The sequence below is a fragment of the Perognathus longimembris genome, chromosome 12 (genome assembly GCF_023159225.1).
Source record: "Perognathus longimembris pacificus isolate PPM17 chromosome 12, ASM2315922v1, whole genome shotgun sequence".
In the NCBI taxonomy this organism is placed as follows: Eukaryota; Metazoa; Chordata; class Mammalia; order Rodentia; family Heteromyidae; genus Perognathus; species Perognathus longimembris.
Window position 1 is genome coordinate 41,716,735 of NC_063172.1, and position 27,482 is coordinate 41,744,216.

Genomic DNA, 27,482 nt, shown 5'->3' on the forward strand with positions numbered 1-27,482 from the left:
AGATAATTTTAAACATTTAAAGAAGTTACCAATTTTGTTGAGGCTTTGATATTTATTTTTTATTTTTTCTTCTTTATTGTCGAAGTGAAATACAGAGGGGTTACAGTTTCATTTGTAAGGCAAGTTTATTACTAATCCAGCTTGTTACCTCCTCCCTTATTTTTCTCCCATCTCCCCTGTCCCCAGGTCCCTCCCCCTTGACTTTATGGTTGGTTTACACCAATTGATTTTTTTATGCATCGCTATTGCAATGTTTTTTTATATTTTTTGTCTCTCATTTTTTGTATTCCCTTTCCCTTTCCTAGTTCCAATACACATCTATACATTATCCTGGGTACTAAGATGAGTTACAGTAGTAGCAGAAGTAAAACCACAGAAAGGGAATAGGGGAGAACAGAAGGTATAGTTTCACATGGTATGTTGAAATTAACTACAGCAATGAAATATTACTTATTTCCACAACATGGAGTTCATTTTAATAACATTTATATGATCTTCTTTCATAATTTGCTAAAGTTTTATCTAGTTCACCAGTTACTTTCCCTGCACCATTACTTATTTTATATTTTCTTTCCACTCTCTCTCTATCTCTCTGTCTCTGTCTCTGTGTCTCTGTGTCTTTGTGTGTCTCTCTGTCTCTGTCTCTTTCTCTCTGTTTCTCTGTCTCTGTCTCTCTCTCTGTCTTTCTGTCTCTGTCTCTGTCTCTGTCTCTCTCTCTCTCTCTCTCTTTCTCTCTCTTCCTCTCCCTCTCTTTTGGTGGATGGAGAGTGTCCGGGAGCTTCAAGTCAGGGTCTGGATACTATTTCTGAGCTTAGCTGCTTAAGGCTGGCACTGGCTTTTGGGTAATTAACTGTAGATAAGAACCACACAGACATTCCTGATCAAGTGCTGGCTTTGAATCTTATTCCTCAAATCTCAGCCTTCCAGGTAGTTGAGATTGCAGGCTTGAGCCACAGATGCTTGGGTCATTTTCTAATCATTTTGCTTTATTCATTAGATTGATTTTTAAGGCCATTTTATCCAATACAAGCATGCGTCATGAGACTTACATCTTTTTATCACTCTACTAGATTTTTTTTCATGTGTCATGACACTTAGATTTTTTTTATTACTTTACTAGATTTTTTTCAAGTTATTTTACTTTATGACGTACTTTATGATGTACATGATGTACAGAGGGATCATAATTACAGGAGTCTGGTTATGAGTACATTGCCTTTAGTATAGTTTCTTCTGTTCGCTCACTTACTTCCATTAAGAAAATTATTTTTAGAATTTCTTTCTGAGTGAATATATAAAGGTATTGAAATATATAAAAATACTATCTTCATGAACCCCAAAGGAAAAGGGATCATAAGCTGTTTTGAAGAATGCTTTGTCAGATACACATGAGAGAATCATTCATGTACAACCAATATTGTAACCATTTTTTCCAATCCTAAGGCTTGGACTCAGGGCCTGAGCACTGCCCCTGGCTTCTTTTTTGCTCAAGGCTAGTACTCTACCTCTTGAGCCACAGTGCTACTTCCAGCTTTTGCTGTTTAGGTGGTGCTGTGGAATCAAACCCAGGGCTACATGCATGTTAGGCAAGCACTCTACTGCTAAGCCACATTCTCAGCCCTCTTGTAACCATTTTTCATACAATTTTCTCTCATAGTCAATATGTGGATCTGTTGGAACATTTTAACAGACTATGACTGATTTTGCAATTATTATATAAATTCACTGTGATTTACTAATCATTTTATAAAATAATAGTAATTATGGTTACTTTTTTGTATCAATTTAATTTTTATATCAGTTTAAAGGCAGCTACAGCAAAGATATATTTAGGCATAAATCTTTATATTTGAATTTCTTTCATGAAAAAGTTATTCAATAAAGCAGCTTTTTGGTTCTATATCTTCACTCTCTCATTGATTTACACTAACTAGACATCTTTCCATGCTATCTGTTAGTCATCACTCCACTAAAGAGTTATTCAAACATTAAAATATTTCACAGTTTCATTGTACATTAACACATAATAGCTAATGTAATTATTTAAAATATATTAATATATACTTTCAATCATCAACTGAATTGCAGCATGCTGTACTACTTATTTTTGGTACATGAAGACTGATTACATTTTCCTAATTAAATATTTTTCTTAATATTTTTATTTGCATATTCACTGAATAGTGACAAGCATTGCTCTAATTTATTCAGTTTCTTAAACCTACATTTAGAATTTTGACAAAGTAATATATAATGTGCATATTGAATTGAAATTCGTATTTACAACTGCTTAGATAATAAAATTTAAAAATAATACAGCAAATTTATCCAGTCATTCCTCTAAAAAAGAAGAAAAGAAAAAAAACTATGAAAAAAGAAGACCTTGAAATTTTCAATGAAAGTCACCAGCAGGCAGGAGATAGGAGGAAGAGGAAAGGTGTTATTCTGTAGGTATAAAATTTAGTCATGCAAAATGAATAAGCTCTACAAATGAGTATATACAATATAATTCCTTTAAATAGCAATATAGTACTGTAGACTTAGACTGAAACATTTTTCAGAGTAGATCTCACATGTTGGTGTTACTTTATCATAACAAATAGAAAGCAAAAAAAAATTCTTTCAGTGTTGAAATGCTGCACCTTAGAAAATGTTAGCATACAAAATTCAAAAACTATGACTTTATGTGACACTATGTAACTTTGTAAAAACTAGCCAAGGGAATTTCATATTCTAAAGATTAGAGTGAGTCATTACAGGAGGAAACTAGGAAGAGAATGATGTCTTCAATCATCACAATTACATTGAAACATTTGATGACTGAAATGTTTGGGGAACTAAGAGAAGCTGAGGAATTCAAGTAGCCAAAGTGGAAGTCCTTTTAAAACTTTTGGTTGAGCTGTGAACTGTATCCATAAGTAGTGTGATATTTATCAGGAAATACTTACAGAATTTATCTTCAGATGAGTTAGAACATAATTTTACTAAAAACTTAATCTTTCTCAGGAGTTACCTACAGCAAAGAGGAAATTGAAGGCAGTGTTAATTCTATCACATTAAGGACACTGTTTATTTAAACATCACCTATTATTAATTTTCATTTATCATCACATTGAAAATTAATGTTTTAATTTTGTGTTTAAATTACATTTTTTCCTTATCAAAGAAATTTAAAATCACATGCAGTGTACTACCAAAAAACAGAAATTCCAGAAAGAGACATTAGGATATATCATGTTTGATAATGAGAATTCTGTCTAGACACTTATAATTTCAGATTGATTTTCAGAAAATCCACTTTTTCCTTTTACTTGTGAATCAAGGTAATTCTTCTTGCATCATTTGCTATGATTCTGCATAGTTCTAAACATTTAAAGTCAACACTCTCCCTATTCCTCCAGCCCCCTCCCACTAGACACAATGTGCCTACTTTGGTGTTGGCATTTTTAGAAAGCATGAAAATTTTAATTTTGAACACATTATTTAACATAGGCATTGAAAATTAAAACATATAGATAGCTTACATGCTTGGATATATGCATGTTGTCAGATCTTTGCATTTAATAAAAGCACTTATTTTGGATTTTTTATTCTTCTATCTCTACTGCCCAATGCCTTTGAATCCTAAGCCAAAACACTTAAAGGAATTAAAGCTCAATTTTCCCTTTTATAAAACAATAGGATCTGACACATTTGCTTTTAAGATAGTTTGACAGCTTATTCTTTGTCATAGGATTTGAGTAGATCCATGATAATAAAAATATTGAAACATATAGGGTAATAAGCTCTTATAAATTATCCAATAAAGGCAAAGTCATGTTTCATACTGTGACTAATTTAATCCTAGAATATTAATGTCTGGTGTTTTGTAGAAACTCAAACTAACTTTTACAGCTTTTGTATTATGGAAATTTTATATTCATAGGAGTGGCAGTATAAAGGGCAGATTTATGCTTTATCACAAAGCAAACACCTGGGTAAGCAGTAATTAACAAAGAAGATTACAACACAAAATCTCTCCCACAGTTTCTCCCATATCACCAATCTCCTGAGCAGAAATATGACCTGTCTCAACTCTCATAATTGTTTTATCTTTCCTTATGATTTTACAGTCTAAATGTGAAAACAACTTCTGATTGATTTTCAAACCATTCTTTAAAAATGTAATCATATAAATATTTTATGTTTCAGTTAGCATGTTTTTCTTCTTTTAATTTATTGTCAAAATAACATACAGAGGGGTTACAGTTTCATATGTAAGGGAGTAAGTACATTTCTTCCTTTTACACCTTTTTCTTAGTTGTTATTTCTGGATATAATTTCCAAAAACACTAGACTTTCTCTGTGGATATTTTGCTGATTAGGACAAGATATATTGTTTCCAATTTTGACTACAATTTTTCTGTAGTAAAATCCATCAGTAATTACTTCATTTTATTTGCATCAGTTGGTGAGATATGTAACTGAAAATTGAATATCTAAGGCATATGAAATATGTTTGAAGTATTTATCCCACAAATGTCTAACAATGGTTTAAAAAGTCACAGTTTCACAAATTGAAACAAAGTGAGCCATCAATGGACTCTAAACAGTCATATATGAACACTCTTATTGCCATGTATCCTTTCGAAAGTGAGCAATATATTTAGTTAATTTTTCTTCCCTCTATTCCTTTCTTCTCCCTCTATTCCTTTTCTACTCCCTTCTTCCTGCCTCTCCCTTCATTCTCCTTTTCTTGTCCTTTAGACTTTATATTTTGCTTTTGTTTCTATCACTTAGTAACTATTTTCTTACTTCCATTTTCCTTTCCTTGCTTCCTTCTTTCTTTCCTTCCTCCATTCCTTTATTATGTGTGCAGTTATGTGTGCAATACTTCTTAATATGTGTTGTCCACTCAACATCTTCACCCCTTCAATTGATCTTTTCTCTTATACAGTATTTCTTAATTCGGTGGTATACCCAATGAATTCATGCCCGCATTCTTCCTCTCTTCCCCTATTATTCTTCTACCACTCTCCCCTTGACCCCACCCCTCTTACAAGTACCCATTTCCTGACACTTATTTTGTTGAGCTTTGGCTTAATCTTTTTAAAGAATTATCCCATTTGTGCTCTCCCAAGAGTCTATTACACTTCAGTTAACTCATTTGTAGCACCTTCCTCACAACTTAATGTGTTTACTTGTAGAATTATAGACACATTCTAACTACCACAAATGAGAGAAACCATGAAACCTCTCTTTCTCTACGTCTGGCTTACTTCACTTTCTGCATGGCGGAGGCTATAGCTAGCAAGCTAAATAGAAGGCTCACAAAAATGGGAAAATAATTTTACCAGCATATATCAGACACGGGCCTAATATACAAAATATACTCAAAGCTCAAAAGTACGCCCTCAAATAAACCCAATTAATAAATGTGCTAATGATTTAAAGAGATATTTCGAAGAAGAAGAAGAAGAAGAAGAAGAAGAAGAAGAAGAAGAAGAAGAAGAAGAAGAAGAAGGGCCATTATATACATGAGGAAATGTTCATTACCCCTGCCCATAAAGGAAATGCAAATCAAAACAACATTGACAATATCCCTCATCGCAGTTACAAAAGCCAGTATCAAAAAAGCTAATAAGGATAAACGTTGACATGAATGTGGCCAAAAAGGAACTCTATTACAACGTTAGTGGAAATGTAGGTTTGTTCAACCCCTCTGGAAAGAAGCATTGTGGTTCTTCAAAAGTAAATATGGAGCTTCCAATAAAACACAAGCAAGGCCACATCAAAGCTACCAGCACAACTATGTTCACTGAAACATTATTTACCATAGCCAATACTTGCAATCATCCCAGATGCCCCTCAATGGACAAATGGAACAAGAAAATGTGGGGTATATACACAATGGAATTCTAGTTACTTTTAAATGGATTTAAAATTTCCAAATTTGTAGTAGAACCATTACCCTTCTTTTTGTGCTCATGTAAATTTTTGTTGTTGTTGTTGTTGTTTTCTTTTTTGCTAGTCCTGGGGCTTGAACTCAGGCCTTGGATACTTTTCCTGAGCTTCTTTTGCTCAAGGGTAGCACTCTACCACTTGAAACACAGCACTGCTTCCAGCTTTTTCAGATTATCTGGTACTGAGGAATTGAACCCTGGGCATCATTCATACTAGGCAAGCAGTCTACTACTATGCCCCATTCCAAGCCCACAAGTTATACTTCTGTCATTGTAAATATTACAAATAATATTATTTCAAGCATAAAACAAACTATTAGGTTATTTTAGTCTATATAATGAGTTGATGAAATAAAATCCATAGGTTCAGATACATGCTTTGAATTTATTAAGTAAATGAACTTTTATTTCTACTTATTTGCATTCCTATTAACTTTGTGTTAATATGTAGTATGCCTTTTCATTTTTTTCTTTAATTTGATTAGAATATCATTTATTTTGCCATTTGCAAACAATATAACCTTACTTCAATTTGCATGTAAGTGATTTCTAATATGACTGAAAAATATTTCCATATATTACTCACTCATATTCTTTTTTCTATAACTTATATGTTAATATATTTGTAATTTTCATTCTATACTTTTAGAATTTAATTTTATAGAATGCATACTAATTTTTTATGCTACATAAACTGCACATGTTATTTTAATTATTAATTAATAATACAAATCTTCAACCCTCTCTGTATTCAAACACCCTAATCTGGTGTGCACTTTTTCCATTAATGGGTAAAGTATGCTTTCTAAAGTGTATATCTGGAGTCATGGACTTGTTTTGGCCAATGGACTTCACTAGGAACAAGCAAAAAAAATAAGATGCTAGTTTTGCGCCTATGTTTGATGTCACTTTGCACTCTGGATCTATTTATGTAGCCCTGCTATCACCATGTAAACAGCACAAACTACCCTACTTAATGAAGAAGGATTTGCGGCCCAGATTCCTCCCATTAATTCAGCCTGAGCCTAAGTCCTGAGATGTGAATGAAACCAGTAATAACTCACAGGTATATGACCACAGGCTTGTAAACAATTTTAATTAATATCAATTAACCCTGGTTCATAACAGTCAAACTATCTGTAAATAACAGAATAGAGAATAAAAACTATACATAACATGAGAAACTAAAAATTGTAACCACCATTTTGTAGTTACTAACTGCTAATTTTGCTTCTGTAAATCGCTTTGTGGTTTAGGAAACTCCATATTGTACTAAGACCCCATTCTGTACCTGACTGACCTTACTGTAAGCCCTACTCCCCACCCCTCGCTTTCCAGTAAAGACCATATAATGCCCTGGGACAGATAGTTCTCAGAAAAACCATAAACACTCATAAGAGTGACAGGCAGAGAAGAAAAACAAGTTTGGGAGTTACCAGAACTCCCCCACCCAGTGTGGTTTCCAGTATCTAAAACCCTGCAGCTGTGCACCCCCTTGCTACACACTTATGGCTTAACCAATCAATTTTAAATGTGTCGGTCCCTTGATCTGACCAATGACCCTTTCCAGATTCCTTCCTGCCACCAAATGCGCCAAACATGCTTTAGAATTGTTTTAAAATTTTCTCGTGGTGTGTGTTGATTTGTTAAAAGATGTTATGATGTATGCTAAGTCCCTGCCTTCCCCAAAGAATGTATAAAACAGCTGGAAGCCCTAGGCTCAGGGCCTCTTAGCTGCACTAGCATGCTGAGTGCACGGAGGACTGAGCTAGCTCGAAATTAACGCCCTTTTCTCTGCTTGCATTGGTCGTGGTCTCTGGAGGCCTTTTGGGGGATCTGAACTCAAGCATTTCAAACATACTACTCTAATGTGTTTGAAAATTATTTTTAAATTCTTTTTATCTTCATCTTCATTATTCTCTCATGTTTCAAAATGTTGAAGTTATACCTTTAACCCATTTGAAAATTGTTTCAATATCTTTGGGGAAAGCAAAACGAATACCATCAGTTGGTGAATCATTTATACTTGTAATGAAATATTACCAATAAATTTATTTGTGTGATTTGATTAGATACCAAGATAATTCTACTTTCCACCTCTATTTGGAGATAGTAGATTAAGAATATATCATTAATTTATTTTTATTCCCCCAAAATTCATGCATCTTTTATCATTTGAAATTTTGCTAGCATTACAGAAACAGCCTCAATATCCTTCAATGGATGAATGAATCAAGAAATTGTGGTATATAGGTTGGGCATTGGTGGCTCATGTTTCAAATCCTAGCTACTTAGCAGGATGAAATCTAAGTATCCTTGTTTGAAGACAACCAGGGAAGGAAAGTCCATGAGATTCTTATCTCCAATTAACTAGTAAAAAGCCACACATGTAGATATAGAGCTCTAGCCTTGAACAAAATCAAAAGAACAGCCTATAGGACTTGAATTCAAGCCTAAGGACTGGCAAAAATAGGATAGATAGAAAAGAAAATGTGGCATATATACACAAATTTTACTAATCCCTTAGGAAAAGTGATGTTGCATTATTTGCAAAAGAATAACTGGATCTGAAAAAAATTATGTTAAGTAGGTCAGGCCAGAGAGACAGACTCACATTTCTTTCAAATATGAAAGTAAGAACTAAGTTATAAATAGTCAAGTATACATAAATGAAGTTGTATACAAGTGCACATAAATGTATTACTCAAAGTATGGTAACTGCATGGGGAAATTCAAATAATGTAATTTCCTAAAATATTTAACTCGTAGTCCAACAAAAATAATACCAGGAAACTGGCACATGAAGGGTTGTGGAGGTCAAGAAGAGGAATGTAGATGATAAAGAGGGGAGAGTACAGATACAATCATTATATTCAATGCATGCCCTGTGAAATTAGGAAAATTTAGGTGAAGGGTTGGGATGGGAGGGATGAGGAAGAATGATGAAAGAAGTGACAATGATCAAGAGTAACTGTACTTGTAAACCCATTTATTGAATAGTATCCCCTTTGTACAACTACTTAAAGATAATAGCATTATAATTAAAATGTTATGAAACAATCTTGATTGAGGGGATAAATAAAAAACTTTATTTAAGGTAAAAACAATCTGTCTCCTACTTACATGTGACACATGAAAAGACAAGATTGTATTTCAAATGCATAGAATGACCTACCAGATGAATGGCCACATTGTATATACTCATTAGCAGTACTCTATTTTATATTTCACCAGCTAGTTTAATTATACGTGTATACAGAGGAATATATTCTGCCTTATGAGGAAAGAGAAATAAACGCCTATTGGTTAAAGGTCTTATTTTGTTTGGTTTTGTTTTAAGATAAATTATTCAAAGTCTTTTCATGTCTACTGGGTGTTAGAACAAAAACTGTATAAATCACATTAATCAAAGGAAATAACAAAGAGATGATTGGATGAAATATGTCTTGAAATCTGGATTCTTTTAAATTTTAAAGAAAACTATTTTGCATTCCGTCAATTGAGGAAAAGTAACATGCATAATACAATAAAAATGTTTTCATGTTTTCAAATACATTTAGTTCTATATAAAGGTCTGCAAGGACTGCAAGTTAATGTGATTTTTAATATAATTTCTAAAGTCAGTCGAAGAATAGGCAATGCAAAAAATAAATTAACAAACATGAACATGTCTTCATTACATTTGCACCTTTCTTCTGCCAGTATTGTCTCTACAATTTCTGCAGAAAATTATTTAAGTATCTGCATTTAAAATGTTTCTGAACATCTATTGGGCTCATACTATAAACGGCATCACAGAAAGACTAAGAGAAATTTGTTATAAATAATTTATGTGCAATGATTTCTATAATAAAAGGGTACAAAACATAAACTAAACTAAAATATCTTTGTTTATCCTGAGGTAATAAACAGAAATAAAAAGTTTGAATGGAAAAGTTAGTAATGTAAAACAATAAAAATTCATGTGTTTAGAATGCAGTTTATAGCTCCTTGCCCTAACACCACAGACTTTGCTTTCTTTGTCCTGCACTTCAATACTACTAAAATGTGCTTCAATTTATCCTTCTTCTCTGGGGACTCAGATCATCCTGAAGTTCCACACTCACTAAAATGCAGTCCATATTTATCGCTGAAAAATAATCTGAGGAAGAATAAATGAAACTTTTCTCTAGTAGTCTTTTTTTGTTTCTTCAGGTGTTAGAGATTGAACTCAAGGACATGTGTTCTCCATCTCCATTAGTCTTTTTTTAATTGCAAGTCCTGTGGCTTGAACTCAAAGTCTGAGCATTGTCCCTGGCTTCTTTTTGCTCAAGGTTAATACTTTACCACTTGAGCCACAGCACCACGTCCAGCTTATTCTCTTTATGTGGTACTGAGGAATCAAATCTGGGGCTTCATGCATACTATGCAAGCACTCTACCACTGAGCCACATTCCTAGCCCTCCCCCAATTTTTAAGGCTGCCATTTTAATTTTGAGCCATCCTTTATTTATAGCCTTGTGTTGGTCAGTTGGAGGTAAGAGCCTGTCTTACTTATTTTCTGGGGTTGGCTTTAAACAATTTTCCTCAAATTAGTCTCTTGAGTATCTAGGATTATAGGGTTGATCCACAAGTTTCTGGCTTTTTAATATGCTTTCAAAATAAGGTTTTGGTGATTCAATAGTAGAGATTTTAGATGATTATTTCTTATACAGATTAATGTATTAGATTTATGAAGCAAAAATAATATTAAATAACTTTTATAACAAATATTTAGCAGATTCTTTAAACTACAATCAAAATATTGTCCTTCTTTTCAAGTAAACATAAATGGCCAGGCACCGAGATCTCATGGAGTAACACTTAGCCACCTAGGAGGTTGAGATATGAGGACTGTGGTTTGAAATTATCCCCTGAAGGAAAGTTTATAAGATGATTATCTCCAATTAACCACCAAAAGCCAGAAGTGAAGCTATGGCTAAAGCAAGAGAGCAATAAAGCTCTCTCTGAGTGATAATGCTCAGGGATAATGCCCAGGACCTGAGTTCATGCTCCTTGACCAGTTCAAAAACATAGCAACAAATGAAACCACAAATGCATATAAATTGCTCTCAGTAACTAAAACATGTCCATATTACTTACACTAAAATATTTCCAGGTTACTAAAAATGGAAACAGTATTACAGAGAACATACCATTATCGAATACATATACTCATTTTCATACTTTATATTTACTACATTCTGTCAAAGTTTAAGTAGTGAAATTGATGGTGATAAAACCTTTTATCTTCTGGTAAGTGTGGATAGGGACAACTCACATAATCTTCTTAAGAACATGCTGCTGTAAATATCTCTTATCTAAAACCAGCAGGAAGCCAACACTCTTGTCATCTAATGTTGGTGGTGTCTGCTCACGGTACCGAAACTGAAGCTCACCCCTGGTTGGATATATAGAAAACAGATATTCTTTACTGTTGAACTTAAAACTCTAGTCCTTTTTATGAAAAAATCCAAATAGGTACTATGGTAGCATATAAAGGATTCTTTTCTTCCTTTGAACATAATGTTACTTGACACACTCACTTTTTACTAAGGATAGAAGAAAAGGTTTCCACAAGATTAGGAAAAGAATAGTAAGCATTGTATAGTGGAAATTTTATGGACAGAAACTTTTGTGTTTGTTCGTTTACAAATTAGATGTGTGACCTTAGGCAAGTCATAACAATGTCCCTGGAAAATAAAATGAGATTCTATTACCTAGGTTTGGAGTATTGAGAGATTCAACTTTGATGACATACATTACATGCTTTATATGAAATGACACATTAACAAATCTCTCACTTTTCTTTTGGATTCCTAATTCGCTAGATTTAAATTTTTAATGAATTAATGAAATAATTATTTAAATTCTGAAGAAGCTATTACAATTCAGAATTTATTAGCTAAAGATTTTACTAAGATCAAATGAGAAATGAGATGACTCAAAGTTTTCAAATTATTTGAGTAATCAGAGAATACATAATACTTACATGATTTTTATGATTTATTTTATCATAATTTTTAGTCTATAGTCCTGATTTCATGGTCCTTGACTTTTATAAGTAGTGTTTTTCTATTTTCAAAATATGCATTAATAATTTTTCTTAATTTTTTTAACAGTCCTGGGGCTTGAACTCACAGCCTGCACACTGTCCATGGCTTCTTTTTGCTCAAGGCTCGCACTCTACCACTTGTGCCAAAGTGCCACTTCTGGGTTTTTCTATATGTAGTGCTGAAGAATTAAACCAAAGTCTTCATGTATGAGAGGTAAGCACTAGCAGTACTGCTAGGCCATATTCTTATCTCTTGCATGGTTTTATAGCATTGGTGCATCATAACTTCTTGTCTGTGTTTCTAAAAATGTATTGACTGAAAGGAAAAAAAATCTATTCCATTTAATTTCCTAGAAAAATTATGTGAAGAACTGTACCAAAATATATAATTTATTCTTTAAACTTTAAAAAATAATTCATCAATGAATTAGTCTAAATATGATATTTAATTTAAATGTCTCTTTTGTGGTGAACTCTTGACTCCCCCAAAGGCTAAATAAGTGTTTACCACTACACAATAGCACCAAATCCCTAAATTCTTCAGATAATCTAGTTTTTAAAAACTCTATTTTACAGTTACATAAGTAAGGTAGTGAGTACACATAGCTGTCACCTAGTAGTTTAACCTCCTTCTTCTATCAGTTCTATCCATGATGGTCTTCTAAGAGTCATGGTAAATATTGATTACTTCTGCTTTTCAATTTTATGATAAATCTGTGTATGACCACAACTAACATTGTAAGATGTGGTATAAAATGATATCATAATCCATTTTGTACTGCCATAATAAATACAACTGAGAGAAATGTATAGCTAGTCACTGGTGTGGATCACACCTGTAATACTAGCTACCCAGGAGGCAGAGCTTGAGAGGATGTATGTCTGATGCCAGCACAAGTAGAAAACTCCACAAAGCTTCATCAACAACTAACCAGCAAAATGCTCAGCTGAAGGTATGTGACATTAATTTTGGAGGGAGTCAACACTCTCAAATCTTAGCAAATAAATTTTTGGATTATCTGTTCTACTCACTTTAAACAAGTTACCCCAGTATGAAATCATCAAATTCAGTGCATCATGCCATATGCACTATTACTGTACCTGAATTTTAAATGTAAAAACTCTAAAGAAAGATTAAATGCAACACTATTAGAGTGCTAATAGTTTTAAGACTCAGTTGAGCTGAGAACTAGCACTTTGAGTCAAAACTTGATGCTTTGTAAGCTAGCAATCCATTCCAAATCTTTTTCTTTCTTTCTCTCTCTCTTTCTTTCTTTGTCTCTTTGCCTTTCCTTTCTTTCTCTTCCTTCCTGTCTCTTTCTTTTTCTTTCCTTCTCTCTACCTCTCTCTCTCTCTCTTTCTTTCTTTCTTTCTTTCTCTCTTCTGTCTTTCTTTGTTTCTTTCTCTCACTGTCTTCTTTCCACCTCCCCTCCATCCCTCTTTCCCTTCCTTCTTTCGTTCTTTCCTTCCTTCCTTCCTTCCTTCCTTCTTTCCTTCCTTCCTTCCTTCCTTCCTTCCTCCCTCTTTTCTTTTTACTTCCTTTTTACTGTCTTGGTGCTTGAACTCAGCATCTAGGTACTATCTGTGAACTTTTGGGGGTGAAGGCTAGCACTGTGCATTTGACCCACAACTCCACTATTGGATTTTTTCTATGGTTAATTCATGAAAAGAACCTCACAAATTTTCTTGCCAATGCTGTTGTTGAACCTCAATCTTCAAATCTCAGACTCCTGCACAGCCAAGCTCACAGGCATTAGCTACTAGCACCAGTCCACTTTTTCATATTCATATCTCTCCATATGAGTATCACATTAGCCATTTAATTCACCAAGCATATTTTCAAAGCACTTCCTATTTGAAATCTCAGGAGTTAATGTAACTGTTATATTACTCAGTACCCCTCAGTCCTTTTTCTACATTAATGAATTTTTGCACCTTTTAGTTAAGCCAGAAGAGAAAGTGCTATATATAAATTCATATTTTGATATCAGTAATAATGATTCCAGCTTTATTGTTAAGCCTTCTTGATTCATATTACAAAGAACTAATGTTTCAGATTTAAGTAAGAAGAAATTTATTTAGGCCTATGCCACCTAAAATATCATTAGAAGACTTACAGCGATGTCCAGGTTGAGGTGGGATTTTACGAGCTTCTAGAAAACCCATAGTCCTTTATGGTTCATTATGTCAGAATGGTGCTGAGCTAAAGTTTACTCTTCAAACGTCATCAAGTAATTCTCTTAAGCTTTTCACATTATTTGCCCCTGGTAGACAAAATTTATTCATGCCTCAATAATAACTCAAGTTAATCTAAGTCTTCAAAGTAGAGAACTAATTTCCAGAGTTGAATCAAGTAGGTTTTCTACAAAGGTGATTAATGTGTGTGCGTGTGTGTGTGTTTGTGTGTGTGTGTGTGTGTATGTGTGTGCAGGTACACATCCTCTTCAATTCAAATATTCTTCCAGAAGTGTAAGGGGTGGGTATTTGTTCCCAGTGGTTGCTAAACTAAGCTTAGCTAATATGATGCAACAGCTGCTTATTTTGACTCATGATCCACTGATGCAAATGAACAGAACTCACAAAGATTCATCTCTGGATATGTGTGAAGTAGCATTGTTGAGGCTGCAGGGCAATACAGAGCCAAGCATCCAATCTTGCCTCTTCTGGGCTCAGCTGGAGCTTCAGTCAGTGGTGTTTGCTCCATCCTAATGATGGCCTGGCTCCACATCGTCTTTTATGTGCCATTTATTTTTTCAAAAATTGAGCTGGAAGTTTCTCATTTGGGGTGTGTGTGTGTGTGTGTGTGTGTGTGTGTGTGTGTGTGTGTGTGTGTGTTTCTTAGCACTCTTTCAGAATTGTTTTTCTTTTAATCATCTAAAATTTCCCTTGATTTCAAAATTAAGTGCTCTGTTACAGATTGAATATTTCTACTTGCTGTAATTGGTAGAAATATTAGTAATAAAACAATACATAATAGTCTTGTTTTCCGTAGACAAGCAATTTGGAAAAGAATGACTTAGCTAGCAGGTCTGTCAAAAAGTAGTTCTTCCAGGCTTAACATATTTTAGAAACTTGTGCTTATCTTAAGTTCAATTTTATGTAGATTTGGGGGGGCATTTATATGATTTCACCTGCACAGAACAGGTTTCAGAACTTTTGAAAGTATGTATAATATAAAACACAGCATAATTGAAGGTTAGAGGACAAGAGTCTGATAAGTTGCCTAAATGTTTCTGATTTTGAATTTCTCTCATAGAAAAGAGAACAGTGGCTATTCTTGGGCTGTCTAAAATTCTAGATCAGTGAGTATTTCTAATTGATTTTAACATTAAGTCAATTGCAAAATATAATAGTATATCTATCTAATTGAAGATTATACTAATATTTATAAATTAATATTTTATTATCAATATTTATTTAATATAAAATTAAACTGATTCATCCTATAGCATCAGTCTCACTTCAATAATCCTAGATAATCAACAGGCTGAGAATAAAAGACTATAGTTCAAAATTTGCCCAGGCAGCAAAGTCTGAAAGATTCCATCTCTAATGAATCAACAAAAGCCTTACTGTCGTTATGACAGGAGTAGTAGAATGCCCGCTATGAGTAAGGTGAATGAGAATTTGAGGCACTGAGTTCAAGACCTGTATTGATAGATGGATAGATACATAGATAGATAGATAGATTGATAGATTGATAGATTGATAGAGATAGATAAATATAGATGGTTTCCTAAGAGCAGTAGACTAAATACTGATTTGCAATCCTTCCCAACTCTGACCTATTGCCTTCTAATCTCAACTTGATACCTGTGTCTGCTCTGCTCTACTCTGCTCTACTCTGCATTATAGACTCTCCAATTCTTGCTGCTGCTAAGTCCAGGTTCCATGTCAACTGATTTCCAATTCAATTCTGCCAGAATCTTCCAAATGATAGAGCAGAGGAAAAGTTACACTGTTGAGTAGTGCCTCTGGCAGCTGCTTCATACATATATTTCTTTTAACCTTCTGATTAATTTAATAGCAATATTATGAAAAATGCTCCAAAAACATTTCTTGCTAGTACATACTGCATTAATACAGTTTACAAAATATGTTCATATGTTAATAGATATTGCATTTGCCTTATTATGTTCAAAACATTTTATTTCCAGAAAACAAATATTTACATAGCTAGGTTGTTTTGATGAATGTTCCTTGAAGGTTACATTTTGCTGGAGAAAATATATTTGGGTGAACAGTATGGACTAAAATCATAAAATACATTTCAAAGAACATGGTTTGTGACTTCTGGAAAACCATATAACTGTCACCATAGTTCATGTCTAAAATCATTAGCTATGGCGTCTTAATATAGAAAGCAAGCTATTCTCTTGAGGATTTGTACTATTTCATTTCATTTCTGTAATCTAAACTTCTTCAAAGAGCCATGAATGAATTCCCTTCTTCCAACATTAGACTTATTTGGACCCGGGCTAGTTAACTTGGTAGTTAATGAGACAAAAATCCTAACGGATAATTAAAGAAAAACCTTATTAAAGTAAGTCCTCAGATTTATGACACAAAATACCAGCTCCTTTGGGACACAGCAAAGGCAGTACTCAGAGGAAAATTTATATCTCTGAGTGCATACACCAACAAACTAGAGAAACAGCAACTCAATAATTTAAGGAAGCACCTTAATTTTCTGGAGAGAGAACAACAAGCCAAACCCCAAGTAAATAGACGGAAGCAAATAATTAAAATCAAATAAGAATTAAATCAATTAGAGATGAAAAAAACCACCGAAAGAATCAACAAAACAAAGACTTGGTTCTTTGAAAAAATCCACAAGATAGACAGACCCCTGGCAAACCTGACCAAAAAATGAAGGCAGCACACTCAAATAAACAAGGTAAGAGATGAAACAGGTAACATCACCACAGAAATAACTGCAATTCAGAAAATAATAAGGGACTATTTTGCAAAACTTTATGCCAACAAATTCAAGAACTAGGAAGAAATGGATGATTTCCTAGAAAAAATTCATATCCCCAAACTCAATCATGAAGATTTAAACCTTCTGAACAGACCCATATCCAGGATTGAATTAGAAATGGCAATAAATGATCTCCCATGCAAGAAAAGCCGAGGTCCAGACGGATTCACTGCAGAATTATACAAGGCCTTCAAAACAGAACTCACACCAATATTTTTCAAACTCTTCAATGAAATTGAAAGAGAATGTTCACTACCAGACTGATTCTATGAAGCCAGTATAACCCTCATCCCAAAACCAGGCAGAGACTCATCATGGACAGAGGACTACAGACCGATCTCCCTGATGAACATAGACGCAAAAATTCTCAACAAAATTCTGGCCAATTGACTTCAACAGGTCATCAAAGAAAATCATACACCACGATCAAACTGGATTCATCCCAGGGATGCAAAGTTGTTTTAATATACGCAAGTCAGTTAATGTAATCCACCACATCAACTCGAGCAAGGTAAAGAACCACATGGTTTTATCTCTGGATGTGGAAAAAGCATTCCATAAAACACAGCACCCATTGATGCTAAAAGCCCTGGAAAAACTGGGATTCCAAGGAACATTCCTGAATATAATCAAGGCAGTGTATGACAAACCAACAGCAAGTATAACTGTAAATGGTGAAAAACTAAAGCCATTCCCTTTAAAATCAGGAATAAGGCAGGGATGTCCACTCACTCCCCTGCTCTTCAACATAGTACTAGAATTCCTAGCCAGAGCAATTAGGCAAGAACAAAATATAAAGGGGCTCCAAATAGGAAAAGATGAAGTTAACCTTTCTCTCTTCACAGATGACATGATCCTATACCTAAAGAATCCCATAGACTCTACCCCCAAGCTACTAGAGCTGATCCAAATCTTTGGCAAAGTTGTAGGATATAAAATAAACCTTCAAAAATCAACGGCCTTTCTCTATGCTAACGACCCGAAGACCGAGGCTGAAATCAGGAAAGCAACTCTTTTGCAATAGCCCCCCGAAACATAAAATACCTAGGAATAACCATAACCAAAGAAGTGAAAGACCTCTTTGATGAGAAATTTAAAAGCTTGAAAAACAAAATTAAGTCAGAACTAAGGAAATGGAAAAACCTCACATGCTCCTGGATTGGGAGGATTAATATAATCAAAATGGCAATATTGCCAAAGGCTATCTACAAATTCAATGCAATACCCATTAATATCCCAACACCATTTTTTAATGAAATAGAGGAAGCAATCCAGAAATTCATATGGAACAATAAAAGACCTAGAATAGCAAAAACACTCTTAAGCAGAAAGATCAGTGCTGGAGGAATTACAATACCCAACTTCAAGCTGTATTATAAAGCTATAGTAAGAAAAACAGCTTGGTATTGGCACCAGAACAAGCCTGAAGACCAATGGAACAGAATTGAAGACCCAGAAATGAACCCCCAGAACTATGCCTACTTAATCTTTGATAAAGTAGCTAAAACAATAGTATGGAAGAAAGATAGCCTCTTTATCAAGTGGTGCTGGCAAAACTGGTTCAACACATGCAACTAAAGCTAGATCCTTATATATCACCCTGCACCAAAATCAATTCCAAATGGATTAAAGACCTCGAAAGCAAAACAGACACCCTGAAAACACTAAAGGAAGGAGTAGGAGAAACACTTGGGCTCCTTGGCGCAGGACGGAACTTCCTTAACAAAGACCCAGAAATGCTACAAATCAAAGAAAGGTTGGACAAATGGAACTGCATCAAACTTCAGAGCTTCTGCACGGCAAAGGACATAGCTTGCAAGATAAACAGAAAGGCCACAGACTGGGAGAAGATCTTTACCAGAAATTCAACAGACAAAGGCCTCATATCTAAAATATATGTAGAACTAAAAAAATTACCTTCTTCCAAAACAAAACCACAAAGAACCAACAGCCCCCTCATCAAGTGGGCTAAAGTCTTACAAAGAGACTTCTCTGGTGAGGAAATGAGAATGGCCAAGAGACATATGAAAAAATGCTCTACATCACTGGCCATAAAAGAAGTGCAAATCAAAACAACATTGGGGCTGGGGATATAGCCTGGTGGCAAGAGTGCCTGCCTCGGATACACGAGGCCCTAGGTTCGATTCCCCAGCACCACATATACAGAAAAAGCGGCCAGAAGCGGCGCTGTGGCTCACGTGGCAGAGTGCTAGCCTTGAGCGGGAAGAAGCCAGGGACAGTGCTCAGGCCCTGAGTCCAAGGCCCAGGACTGGCCATAGCGAGAATCTGGAACCAACCCAGATGCCCCTCAGTAGACAAATGGATCAGGAAAATGTGGTACATATACACAATGGAACTTTATGCCTCTATCAGAAAGAATGACATTGTCCCATTTGTAAGGAAATGGAAGGACTTGGGAAAAGTTATACTAAGTGAAGTGAGCCAGACCCAAAGAAACATGGACTCTATGGTCTCCCTTAGTGGGAATAATTAGTACAGGTTTTGGCAAGTCATAGCAGAGCATCATAAGGCCCAATAGCTGTACCCTTATGATCATATAAGATGATGCTAAGTGAAATGAACTCCATGTTATGGAAACAATTGTTATATCACAGTTGTAACTACTTTCAACCTCCAATGTGTACATGTAGCTTCTATTATTGATGATGTTCTTGTATCACCTTCCTGTGGTTGTACCTACACTATCTCTGTAATCTTATCTGAGTATATTTGAAACCGTGTATACTGGTATTGGATGCAGGAAATTGAAAAGGAATACCAAATTTGAGAGACACAGGGTAAAAAAGACAAACAACTACAAAAGCAATACTTGCAAAACTATTTGGTGTAAGTGAACTGAACACCTCCGGGGGGGGGGGGGGAGAAAGAGGGAAACTGGAGGTGGGTATGAGGGACAAGGTAACAAACAGTACAAGAAATTTATCCAAGGCCTAACGAATGAAACTACAACCTCTCTGTACATCAGTTGGATAATAAAAATTAAAAAAAAAAGAAAATTATCAAAACAAAACAAAAAAAAATAAAGTATGTCCTCAGATTTAGAGATTTCAGTCCATTCCTGATGTTGGTTCATCATAGACCTGAATCAGGTCACATTATGGTCGCCAAAGAGAACAGAGAGGGGAGACAAGAGCCCCTGACAGTATGACCTGATTTCTTTAAGCAGACTCCAATACTACAAGCACCTCTCCAAATAGCTCTACTAGCTCTAGACAAAGCATTAAACCCTGCACGCTATTACGAACAGTACATTTCATACTCAAACCTTGACATTTTGCTTCAGCCTGTAAATGTCATAATACAAAATTCATTCAGTCCATCTCCTAGTTCCCTAAGTCTTAAAAGATCCAAATCGTTCAGAAGTCCCAATTCCCAATCTTTTCTAAAAATCAAGGCAGATTCTTAACTGTTAACTCCTATAGTTTTTAAAAGAATATTACATAATTCCATGTGAATCATCAGAGCACATGCTGCAGTGAGGTTACTCAGTCCTGTTCTAACCACTGCCTTTTGTAACACAAATAATCTTTTTCATGGATTCTCATCATCGCTTCACTATAGCTTTGTTCAGCAGCTCTTCTACTTGAACCTTCTGGTGTCTTCACAAGGTCTTTGGCTTTGCCCTCATAGATTAATGTATCACATGCTTAGCAGATTTTTGCAGGGATTCCACCCCTGTCACACATTACCTATCCTCCCAGGTTGCTTTGAAAGTTTTTTAAAATCTTCCAGGACCTGAAACACTTGTATTGCACATGCTCATTAAACCAGTAGCACATAATACCCAGTTCTGCTGCTTTATCAAATAGTATTTGAAAATGCTTAAAGTTCATATGACAATGAACATTGTTGTGCTGGTGGATTTAGTGTGTTCTTGTTTGTGGTTTTTGAGTAGATGCCCAGAAGTGGGGCTGAAGGGTAGTAGGGAAGCTCTATGTTCACCCTTCTGAGAAATCTTCATACCTATTTCCAAAGTGGCTGAAGAATTTTACATTCCCACCAATAATGAAGTAGGTTTCCCTTTTGGCCACATCCCCTCCAACATTTGTCATTGTTAGTTTTCTTGATAAAGGACATTCTTACTGGGGTGAGGTGGAATCTCAATATTGTTTTGATTTGCATTTCTTTTATGGCCAGTGATGTAGAGCAATTTTTCATATGTCTCTTGGCCATTCTCATTTCCTCTTAAGAGAAGTCTCTTTTTAAGTCTTTAGCCTATTTGTTGAGTATGGGATGTTGGTTCTTTGTGGTTTTGTTTTGGAGGAATTTAATTTTTTTAGTTCTGCATATATTTTAGATATGAGGCCTTTGTCCATTGTATGGCTGGTAAAGATCTTTTCCCAATCTATGGGCTTTCTGTTTATCTTGCGAGCTGTGTCTTTTGAAAAACACACTAAAGCCACCAGCACAACAATGTTCATAGCAGCACAATTTGCCATAGCTAAAATATGGAACCAACCCAGATGCCCCTCAGTAGATGAATGGATCAGAAAAATGTGGTACATATACACAATGGAATTTTATGCTTCTATCAGAAAGAATGACATTGCCCCATGTGTAAGGAAATGGAAGAACTTGGAAAAAATTATAGTAAGTGAAGTGAGCCAGACCCAAAGAATCATGGACTCTATGGTTTCCCTCATAGGGAATAATTAACACAGGTTTAGCTAGTCACAGGAGAGTATCACAAGAGCCTAATAGCTATGCCTCTATGAACACATGAGATGATGCTAAGTGAAATGAACTCCATGTTATGGAAACCAGTGTTATATCACTGTTGTAATTACTTTCAACACACCATGTGAATACACTGGATACTGTATAAACTGGTATTTGAACTAGAGAATTTCAAAATCAAGAGACAAAAGATAAAAAGACAAATAACTCCAAAAGCAATACTTACGAAACCATTTGTTATAAACCTACTGAACAACTCAGAATTTCTGTAGCACAGTTGTTCAGACTACTTAAAGTTACTCATGCAAATCATCTTTAAAGTTATAAAATAATACCAAGTCATTTCAGAGCAACAATGTTACATCTCTTGACCATTTTTCAATATTTGTCAGTTTTGCAATATTGTGACAAGAATACCTGAGAGATGAACAAAAGAGGAAAGACTGATTTGGACTCATAGTTTCAGAAGTTTTGCCCCTTTGAACGGTTGCAGATTATCATGGTGGTGGAGCAGGTATTGGAGGAGAGCTGTTCACTTAATGGTAGACACACGTATGAAAGAAAATAGAGCAAGACAAAAAGGGACTTGAAATAACACATCTCCAAATGTAATCTCCAGTGCTCTACCTTCTCCAGCTGAGATCACTACTGCAGGTTCAACAACATTCTAATACATGAGGATCTGGGGAGAGTTTCATATTTAAAATGAAACTGGACTCTATAGGCCATATTTCTCTTCCTATAACAATAATGTTCCCCTTTCACTCTTCTTTTTTTTTTTTTTTTTGGCCAGTCCTGGGCCTTGGACTCAGGGCCTAAGCACTGTCCCTGGCTTCTTCCCGCTCAAGGCTAGCACTCTGCCACTTGAGCCACAGCGCCACTTCTGGCCGTTTTTTTTTCTTTATATGTGGTGCTGGGGAATCGAACCTAGGGCCTCGTGTATCAAATGTTTATGGAATTAAATGAAGATGAGCACATGAAGTACCAGCTCCTATGGAACACAGCAAAGGCATTACTCAGAGGGAAATTTGTGTCTCTGAGTGCCTACATCAACAAACTTGAGAAACAGCAATTCAACAACTTAAGGAAGCACCTTAATCTCCTCGAAAGAGAACAACAAGCCAAATCCCAAGCCAATAGGCAGAAGCAAATAATTAAAATTAATTCAGAACTAAGTGACATAGAGTCAGAAAAACCATAGAAAGAATCCACAAAATGAACAGTTGGTTCTTTGAAAAAAATTAACAAGATAGACAGACCCCCCCCCCCAGCAAATCTGACCAAAACATGAAGACAGCAAACCTAAATAAACAAGATCAGAGATGAAACAGGTAACATCACCACAGAACCAACCAAGATTCAGAACACAATAAGGGAATATTTTGCAAACTTTTATGCCAACAAATTTGAGAACCTGGAAGAAATGGGCAAATTCCTAGCAAAAATCAATATGACCAAACTTAACCACGAATATTTAAATGTCCTAAACAGACCCATATCCAGAACTGAAATAGAAACTGCAATAAGAGATCTCCCATCCAAGAAAAGCCAGATGGGTTCACAGCAGTATTCTATAAGGCCTTCAAAACAGAACTCACACCAATATTTCTCAAATTCTTCAATGAGATTGAAAGTGAAAGTTCACTACCAAACACATTCTATGGTGCCAGTATAACCCTTATCCCCAAACCAGCAGGAACTTATCAAGGAAAGAGAGCTAAAGACTGATTTTTCTGATGAACATAGATGCAAAAATTCTCAATAACATTCTGGCCAATCGACTTCAACAGGTCATCAGAAAGAAAAAATCATACACTATGACCTAACTGGATTCATTCCTGCAGAGCTGGTTCAGCATATGCAATTCAACATAATCCACCACATCAACAGGAGCAAGGTCAAGATCCACTTGATTATGTTGCTAGATGAGGAAAAAGCATTTGATAAAATTAAGCACCCATTTATGATAAAATATTTGAAGAAACTAAGATTCCAGGGAACATTCCTGAATATAATTAAGTTTATCTAAGTCAAACACACATAGTGAGCATTACTCTTAAAGCCATTTCCTCTAAAATCAGGAACAAGACAAGGTTGTCCCCTCTCCCTTCTCCTCTTCAACATAGTATTGGAATTCCGAGTCAAAACATAAAGGAGAAAATAAAGGAAGACATAAAAGGGATCCAGGTAGGAAAAGGTGAAGTCAAACTATCCACTGTGCAGACGACATGATCCTGTATATAAAGAACCCCACAGACTCTACTCCTAAGTTATTTGAGCTGATCAAAACTTTGGCAAAGTAGCAGGATAAAAAAATAAACCTTCAAAAAATCAATGGCTTTTCTATATGCCAACGACCCAAGATGGAGGCCGAAATTGTGAAAGCAACTCCCTTTGCAATAGTCTCAATAACATAAAATACCTAGGAATAACCTTTACCAAAGAAGTGAAATACCTCTATGATGAGAACTTTTAAAACATGAAAAATGAAATTAAGGCAGAACTAAGGAAATGGAAAAAACCTCCCATGCTCCTGGATTGGGAGGATTAATATTGTCAAAATGGCAATATTGCCAAAGGCTATCTACAAAATCAATGCAATACCCATTAATATTGCAACAACATATTTTAATGAAATAGAGGAAACAATCGAGAAATTCATATGGAGCAATAAAAGACACCAATAGTAAAAATAATCCTAAGTAGAAAGAACAGTTCTGGAGGAATTACAATACCAAATGTCAAGCTGTATTACAAAGCTAGAGGAATAAAAACAGCTTGGTATTGGCACAAGAACAGGCCTGAAAAACAGTGGAACAGAACTGAATACCCAGAAATGAACCTGCAGAATTATGCCTAATCTTTGATAAAGGAGCTAAAAAAATATGATGGTAGAAAGATAGGCTCTTTAACAAATGGTGCTGGCAAAACTGGTTCAGCACCCGCAACAAGTTAAAACTAGATCCTTATATATCACCCTGCACCAAAATCAACTCCAAATGCATCAAAGACCTTGAAATAAAAACAGGTACACTGAAAACACTACAAGAAGGAGTAGGAGAAACACTTGGGCTCCTTGACACAGAACGAAACCTCCTTAACAAAGGCCCAGAAATGCAACAAATCAAAGAAAGTTTGGACAAATGGGACTGCATCCACCTGCAGAGCTTCCATAAGGCAAAGGACATAGCTTGCAAGACAAACACAAAGCCCACAGTTTGGGAGAAGATCTTTACCAACCAGACAATGGACAAAGGCCTCATATCTAAAATATATGCACAACTAAGAAAATTGAATTCCTCCAAAACAGAACAAACACCCAACAGCCCTCTCAACAAATGGGCTAAATACTTAAAAAGAGACTTCTCTTAAGAGGAAATGAGAATGGCCAAGAGACACATAAAAAAGTGCTATACGTCACTGGCCATAAAAGAAATGCAAATCAAAACAACATTGAGATTCCACCTCACACCAGTAAGAATGTCCATTATCAGGAAAACTAACAATAACATATTCTGGAGGGGATGTGGCCAAAAGGGAACTGTACTACCTTGTTGCTGGGAATGCAAACTTGTTCAGCCACTCTGGAAAGCAGTATTGAGATTCCTCAGATGGCTCAACATGGAGCTCCACAAGGAACCAGCAGCCCCACGTTGGGGCATATACCCAAAAGATTACAAAGAAGAACACAGTAAAGCCACCAGCACAACAATGTTTATTACAGCACAATTTGTCATTGCTAAAACATGGAACCAACCCAGATGCCCCTCAGTAGACAAATGGATCAGGAAAATGTGGTACATATACACAATGAAATTTAATGCCTCTATAAGAAAGAATGACATTGCCCCTTTTATAAGGAAATGGAAGGACTTGGAAAAAATTATACTAAGCTTAGTAAGCCAGACACAAAAAAAAACATGGACTCTATTGTTTCACTCATAGGTAATAATTAGTACTGCTTTAGGCTAGACACCGCTGAGGATCACAAGAGCTATGCCCTTAAGAACACATAAGATGAATCTAAGTGAAATGAACTCCATGCTATGGAAACAAGTGTTAAAGCACTGTTGTAATTATTTTCAACATGCATGTGAAACTGTAGCATTTTTTGTTGATGATCCTCTTGTAACCCCTTCCTGAGCTCGCCCTCTGTGCTATCACTGTATCTCATCTGAGTACCCTGGATACTGTATATACTGGTATTATAACTAGGGAAAGGAAAGGAAATATCAAAATCGAGAGACAAAGGATAAAAAGACAAATGACTCCAAAAGCAGTATTTAGAAAACTATTTGGTGTAAATCAACTGAACAATTCATGTGGGAAGAGGGGAAGGGCAAGAGGGGAGTGGTGGAAATGAGGGAGAAGGTAACAAATTGTACAAGAAATGTACCCACCACCTTTCATATGAAACTGTAACCCCTCTGTACATCACTTTCACAATAAGTAATTATTCAAAAAAAAAGAGAGTTTGAAACATCAAGGATCACTGTTTGAAGCCAGCCAAGGAAGAAACATCCATGAGATACCATCTCTAATTAAGTTGCAAATGCTGGACTAGAGGTATGGCTCAAGTTAGAGTAGCAGTCAATGCCATGCAAACAGAGCCACAGTGTGACAATCTGATTTCAAGGCAGGCACTAGCACACACATGTGCCCACACATAACAATTAAAATAAATAAAAATGAAATAAACTGGAATAGAATTGCTGTGTCTGTTGATGATTGTAAATGGATTCTTGCTTCATATTTATGTATTTTAGGGCTTGAGAGAGTAATAAATAATGGTTCTAACATACCCAACTAAATGCTAGAAGTACAATATATTTTGAGACTGCTGTTAACAAGATGAATAGAAAGTGCTTAATATTGAGTTGCATTGAGTACATTCTGCATAAATGCTACTTTTAGTATTAATCATCATAGGAGCACCTTACACATGACAAACTTTGAATAAGCCATCCATTAGTGTTGAGTAACATGGTCATTTATCTGCATCTGTAATGGTAAAACCAAAATTTGGACAAGAATACTGGCTTATCCTTTATTGTAATTCTGCTCACATAAAATTGGGCTTTTTAAAGCACAGACCAGAAACTGAGCATACACATCAACTTATATGCTGCTAAATCAGCACCCTGTAATCAATAGCTCAGCCTTGCTTATATCTTAATCAAAAGGAAACCCCAATACCACCTGCTTCTTCACTATTTTCATCCTGGAAAACTTGTGTGATGATCCTGGTGAGCAAGAGATTGACAGCCTTTGAGTCTTCATACAGTATGCTTCAGAGTGTGCAAGGTTGGTCAGCAAGAAAGCATCAGGAACTCTCTTAGGAGGCTAGACTAATAATCCATATGATACTGCCATATTTACTCAGGGCCTCGAAAGTATTCTTTGCCTGGTCACTGTCCCTGAACTTTTATGATCAAGGCGAGCACTTTGTCACTTGTGCCACATCTTCCTTTCTGTCCTCTTGGTGGTGAACTGGAAATAAGAATATCAGGGATATTCCTACCCAGAGTTAGCTTCAAACTACAGTCCTCAAAAACTCAGCATCCTGAAAAGCTAGGATTACATTCATGAGCTACTTGTGCCATGTTCAGATCTTTTATTTAAATTTATTTAGATTTTTTTGATCATTTAAAATCTCATGTTATTAAAATCACCTATATAGTCTATGAATAAGGAGAGAACAACTTGGAGAAGAGTTCACATCGTTAACTTTATTTCTATTAGCCAAGTTGTTGTGAAGCTACTACTTTTCTGGAATCATTTTATTAGC